This window comes from Lepus europaeus, chromosome 4, assembly GCF_033115175.1.
Source record: "Lepus europaeus isolate LE1 chromosome 4, mLepTim1.pri, whole genome shotgun sequence".
Lineage (NCBI taxonomy): Eukaryota > Metazoa > Chordata > Mammalia > Lagomorpha > Leporidae > Lepus > Lepus europaeus.
In genome coordinates, this window is record NC_084830.1 from 53,073,999 (window position 1) to 53,081,090 (window position 7,092).

Genomic DNA, 7,092 nt, shown 5'->3' on the forward strand with positions numbered 1-7,092 from the left:
AGTTAATATCAAACTTAGTTTTAAAATGGTGAAATATATTCCCTCGATATTAGAACAAGAAAACAATGGCTGCTATTGCTGCTTCTCTTCAACACTTTGTCAGAGGATCTAGCCAGAGTAATAAAGGAAGAAAAGGATGAAAAGGTCTAAATATTGAAAATCAATGTTAGAAAACACTTTATTATTCATGAATGATATAAACATATATCTAAATCTGCTGGCAAACTATTAGATCTAAGAGTTTTATCTAGATTTTAGCTAGATCCTTGGATACAAAGGCAATTTATAAAAATAAATTATTTCTTTTTTTAACTTTTATTTAATGAATATAAATTTCCAAAGTACAGCTTATGGATTACAATGGCTTCCCCCCTCATAACTTCCCTCCCACCTGAAACCCTCCCCTTTCCCGCTCCCTCTCCCCTTCCATTCACATCAAGATTCATTTTCAATTCTCTTTATATACAGAAGATCAGTTTAGTATATATTAAGTAAAGATTTCAACAGTTTGCCCCCACATAGCAACACAAAGTGAAAAAATACTGTTTGAGTACTAGTTATAGCATTAAATAACAGTTTACAGCACATTAAAGACAGAGATCCTACATGATATTTTTAAAAAATTGATTACTTTTGTATGCAATTTCCAATTTAACAGCAGTTTTTTTTTATTTTCAATTATCTTTATATACAGAAGATCGATTTAGTATATGCTATATAAAGATTTCATCAGTTTGCACCCACACAGAAACACAAAGTGTAAAAATACTGTTTTAGTATTTATTATTAAAAATAAATTATTTCTATATACCAGCAACAAAAGTATTAAGACAATTTTAAGGTGCCATTTATAGTAACTCCAGAAAATAAGGATATTTATAGACAGGAAAAAGCATTTTCAAGATGCTATTTATCCCCAACTTGAACTTTAGATTCTTTAGATTCAACCTAATTCCAATCAAAATTGTAATTTCTATTTTTTATAGATCTTCACCAGCTGATTCTGAAAGATGTGTGGAAACTCAAAGAACCAAAAATAGCAAGGGCAGGGCCAGGGATTTCGCACAGCAGGTTAAGCTATGGCTTGGGACATCTGCAGCATATTTCAGAGTACCAGTTCAACTCCTGGCTGTTCTGCTTCTACTCTAGCTTTCTACTACTGTGTCTCAGAGACAGATGTTGATAGTTTAAGTACTTGGATACCTGCTGCTCATGTGGGAAACCTTGATGGTGTTCCAGACTCCTGGCATTGGCCTGGTTGTTTTTGTAGGCATTTAGGTAGTGAACAAGCAGGTTAAGTTGCTGCCTGTAATGCTGGCAATGAATATGAGCACCAGTTCAAATCCAAGCTACTCCACTTTTGATCCAGCTCCCTGTTAACATAGCTGGAACAGTAACAGAAGATGGGCCAAGTGATCGGGCCTTAGCCATTTGCATGAGAGACCTGGAAGAAACTCCTGGCTCTTGGCTCCTGCCTCCTGGCTTCAGCCTGGCCCAGCCCTGGTCATTGTGGTCATCTGGGGAGTAAATCAGCTCGTGGAAGATCTCTGTCTCTCTCCCTCTTTCTGTAACTCTGTATTTCAAATAAACAAATAAATCTTTACTGTAAAAAAAAAAAAGCTTCTGCTGTGCAAAACACTTTGAAATAATTGCATAGATTTTTCATGACCTTTTTCAAGAGTCCCTCAGATTAATGCATTTGAAACCCATTAGTATATCTATATAGTATGCTACTACATGTTAAGACTAATTAGGATGCTACAGTAAATTTTCAATGTGATACAGCACAGGACAAGCAGAAATACCAGTGAAATAGAAGAAAATGTCTAGATTTAGATCTACACATACATAACCACTTAAGACACAATTACTACTGAAAAGAAATATGATCTGCAAAATAAATGATGTTTAATTAACTGGCTATTCATTTACTAAAAAAGTTGACCCTACCTCATATTGTCACATAACAATGAAATCAGACAGGTCATAAACCTAAGTGGAAAAAATCAAACCATAAAGCTTTTAGAAGGCAATACATAAAAATAACTTTTTATAAATTAAGCTATATTAAAGTTATTTTTATTTAAAACATTAAAAAGTAAAAATGCAAAGTATAAGTGAGAGATGGTGTTAAATATTTATTATATATATATGTATATATATACATACGATGAGACTAGTATCCAACACATGAAGAACTATACTAAGACAGACAACTCTGTTTTAATAAAGAGACAAGAAACTTGAAAAAGCACTTCACAAAAGAGAGTATGCAAATTGCCAGTATGTGTATGAAAAGATGATCAACTTATAATTACTTTTCAGTGAGGTGTAAATTAATACCAGCAAACTACTATTACACACCCACAAGAATGACTAAAATGGAAAGGCCTGACAGCACTTAGTTTCTCAAGAATGTAGAGCAAATGAAATCCTCATGCAATGCTAGTACTAGTGTGCATTGATACAAACATTTTAGAAAACTTACTAAGAATATCTCCCAAAGCATCAGCTATGAGTCATTATTGCATTCCTTGATATAGGGCCAAAATAAAATCATACATATGTATACAAACAATATACAAGAATCTTTATGAAATATTATTGTAATGGCTCAAAAAATAGGAGTAACCCAAATTTATGTAGCATGCAAAAATAATCTGTGATATATTCGTCCAATAGACTGTTGTTAACCACAACCATATAGATGAATCGTACACATAATGTGAAATGAAAGAGACCAGACACAAAAGAGTACAGTTCGATTTACATAAAATTTCAAAGCAGGCAAAAACTATTCTTTGAAACTAGACATGAAACAGCAGTTATGTTTGAGGGAGTGTGATAACTGGAGGGAAGAAGAGGGAAAGGTTCAGAAGGACCAAGAACCTTCTTGTTGCTCTTCCAGGAGGTTAGCAGAATGTGTTTACTTTGTAAAAGCTCACAGATCTTATGTAGGTACTTTATGCATGTATGTCATGCTTTAGTAAAAAAAAAAAAAATCTAAAAATCAAAAACAAGAACAACAAACAAAAAATGAGAACTTTATTCTTTTCTGGTCAGCTCTTCTCTTTCTCAACTGTGTATCTGTGTTTCTTTCCCTGGCCTTTAGATCTCTGTGTTTAAATCCCTGAACGTACATTTTGTAGACATACCAGACACATCTACTACATCCCTTCCCTCCTCTTCATAGCTCTCTTTTCTCTTTTTACCCAGAACACAGATTAAGAAGTCACAAGTATAAATAACACTAAAAGAAGGATTCTTTTAATTCCAGAATTCACTGCATATTTGAACAAGCTATTAATATAGTAAAACTGTTATCTTCTATCTCTATATTTTTTTTTTCCCACTCGCTTATGGGCTCCTTCAGCTAAGGAGATAAGCCTAATTAATTTGACTCTGGTCCTATCTTAGTCTTTGCCACACAGTAGGAGCTCAAAAACTTGCTGTTGACCTGGAAAGCTAAATAGTCCATTTTGAGTTCTCTAAGAATAGCCAGAAGAACAAAACTGAAAGAGGCTGAGATATCCTATTTCTCCAGGGTTAAGAGTTAAACTATATGATCTCTTGAGAGCTCTTCTCTCTCCCAAGGTCTACGATTGAATGACTTACTGGTAACTTTTACTGCCTCCCTTAGTTACTCACTGTACCAATTGATATACCACTAAGATTTACTTAGTTCTTGTTTGTATTTGTAATTTTCCTTTTCTAGAAAAAAAAATCATTAATCATACTTTTTCATCCTTTCCAAACTATTGTTGAATTAAGTGGATTAAAATATATAATTTTTATAAATTTTTAATTTAACACCTATGATTGAAATACAGAGTTCTGGATTTACATTAGTGATTGACCCACATCCATTTCTAGTTAATATCCTGAATAATAATTTTGTGAATATTGCAGGAATTCTTTTTATTTTAAGCCTTTTTTCTTCCTTGCCTCCGACAATAGCTACTGCTTAGTTTGTACTATCACTTGCTGAGCACAGAAATTAGTAACTGTGAAACATGTTAACCTGTCCACCAGGATTCAACCAACAAAACTTAATGGGGAGTAGCAGCAGCGCCCGCCCCGGGCGGAGCCGGCTCACAGTCCGGCACCAGCACGAGTCCCGTAGAGACCTCTCTCATCTCGCTCGGCTGCGGGAAATCAGGCTAAGGCGACTGAGTCCGCGATGGAGAGAGAAAAGGAACAGTTCCATAAACTCTTTATTTGGGGCTTAAGGTTTGAAATCACAGAAGAAAGCTTGAGGAACTACTACGAGCAATGGGGAAAACTTACAGATTGTGTGGTAATGAGGGATCCTGCAAGCAAAAGATCAAGAGGATTTGGTTTGTAACTCTCATCCATGGCTGAGGTTGATGTTGCCATGGCTGCAAGACCTCATTCAATTGATGGAAGCGTGGTTGAGCCAAAGCGGGCTGTAGCAAGAGAAGAATCTGGAAAACCTGGGGCTCACGTAACTGTAAAGAAGCTGTTTGTTGGTGGAATTAAAGAAGATACTGAGGAACATCACCTTAGAGATTACTTTGAAGAATATGGAAAAATTGATACCATTGAAATAATTACTGATAGGCAGACTGGGAAGAAAAGAGGCTTTGTTACTTTTGATGACCATGATCCTGTGGATTAAATTGTATTGCAAAGATACCACACCATCAATGATCATAATGCACAGGTAAGAAAGGCTTTGTCTAGACAAGAAATGCAAGAAGTCCAGAGTTCTAGGAGTGGAAGAGGAGGTAACTTTGGTTTTGGAGATTCACGTGGTGGTGGTGGAATTTTGGACCAGGGCCAGGAAGTAATTTTAGAGTAGGATCTGATGGATATAGACAGGGACGTGGATTTGGGGAAGGCTATAATGGGTATGGAGGAGGACCTGGAGGTGGCAATTTTGGAGGTAGCCCTGGTTATGGAGGAAGAAGAGGAAGATGTGGTGGTGGAGGACCTGGATATGGCAACCAGGGTGGGGCTACGGAGCTGGTTATGACAACTATGGAGGAGGAAATTATGGAAGTAGAAATTACAATGATTTTGGAAATGACAACCAGCAACCCTCTAACTACGGTCCAATGAAGAGTGGAAACTTTGGTGGTAGCAGGAACATGGGGGAACCATATGGTGGAAGAAACTATGGTCCAGGAGGCAGTGGAGGAAGTGGGGTTTATGGTGGGAGGAGCCGATATTGAGCTTCTTCTATTTGCCTCGAGCTTCACTGTATGTATAGGAGAGGATGAGAGCCCAGAGGTAACAGAACAGCTTCAGGTTATGGAAATAACAAATGTTAAGGAAACTCTTACCTCAGTCAAGCTTAAATAGGCAGTGATATGGCAGAAGACACCAGAGCAGATGCAGAGAGCCATTTTGTGAATGGATTGGATTATTTAATAACATTACCTTACTGTGGAGGAAGGATTGTAAAAAAAATAATAATAATAATGCCTTTGAGACAGTTTCTTAGCTTTTTAATTGTTGTTTCTTTCTAGTGATCTTTGTAAGCGTGTAGAAGCATTCCTTCTTTGATAATGTTAAATTTTTAAGTTTCAGGTAACATGTGAAACATTTTTTAAGATTTTTCTCAAAGTTTCGAAAAGTTATTAGACAGGATCATGGTGTAATAAGACATAACATTTTCCTTTAAAAAATTTACATGTGTGTGTAGTTAAGAAGCTGTTGTACATTTATGATTTAATAAAATAAATTCTAAAGAAAAAAACTTAATGGGGGAGGATTCCTGTTACTGGGGAATAAAAGTTTGCAATGAAAGCAAAAGAATAAAGTGGAAAGTGGTTCTCTCTCTCTCTCTAGGCATGTAATAAATTTTATTTATTTTTCTTTTTTTATTGTCAAAGCAACACTAATCATCTAAAATATATTTTTGTTACCAAATACACGGAATTTGAATGCTACTAAATTCACTGGATAGCCTTTCATGTTTCAATCTTAGTTGAGTTGAGTTTATACAATATGTTGAATTTCTTAAAATGTATTATTTACATAAAATTTATTATTTTATTGTAAACTGTAAATCAGTGATTTTTCTTTTATGTACTAATAAAAATCCAATCTATATCTTACAGAGCGGTTATGTTCAAAAGTACTAATTACATTCAAAAGTATCAAAATAAGTGCTAAAAATATTATACATCAGCTCTGTCCTTTGATTTCCTTTGTTACAACATGTCAACAAAAATAAATTTAAATAAGTTCTTTTTATCAAATTATTTCAAAGTTTTAAAAAATGTTTTGACTTCAAGTTTATTGTAGCCTTCATTTTTCATTACATTGCAGATATGTGGTTTCCTTCCATTTACTTTCATGTTAGCAGGTACAAAATGCTTGTATGCTCCACCTCTCACTTCTAAATAGAGGAGACAGATTTTCAAATTCTGCTACTGATTAATTGATCATGTCTCCTTTCTCATTCTCCAAGTAAAAATAACTAAAAGATCACATAATCTACACCCTGAACCCAAATTTAACTCTGTAAAATTGTGGCTTCCATTTACATGGGAATTATTTCAATAAGTTTAGCAATGCTAAACAGAATACCAACTAGCATTTCTTCTAATTGTAGTTCCTCTTAGAGTATTATAGCTAGAGCTACAGGAAAGGAATAGTTACTCTTGACGTAGCCCTATGTAGGTGGGGAAATGGAAGAGCCAGCCTTTGGCTACACTGAGGAGACTAAGCCTATTGATGAGCTCAAAGTGTTTCCCACTGTTCCTTCCAAGGCACCCACACTGCTTGCTTTTTCAGTTAAAGTGAAAATATTATCTAGGAAGTATAACATTCTCACAAAAACTAGTTTTCTAAGCTGGGTTACCCAAGTAAATATGGGTTACATAAAGAAAGACAATAATTGGTGGGCAAAGAGTAAGGCAGACAAGGAAATGTTCAGAAAGTCAGGACACAGGGGTCAGGGTAAGGAAAGATGGAGAATAAGGAACAACAACCAAGAGAAAAACAGTAAGCTGACCAAGGTAGAAGATATTTAAAGGCTTTTAAAAGACAGTTCTGAAGAATGACATAGTATTGGTTGGTTGTTTTCATTAGGGCAGCAAAATACAACAAAAAATAGATCTA

The 7,092-nt window shown here is 35.1% G+C and overlaps 1 pseudogene; it reads left to right on the forward strand.

Annotated features, from left to right (window-relative positions):
- Window positions 1-4,133: 4,133 nt before the first annotated feature.
- On the forward strand, window positions 4,134-5,434 carry LOC133758342 (heterogeneous nuclear ribonucleoproteins A2/B1-like; annotated as a pseudogene).
- The last annotated feature ends 1,658 nt before the right edge of the window (window positions 5,435-7,092 follow it).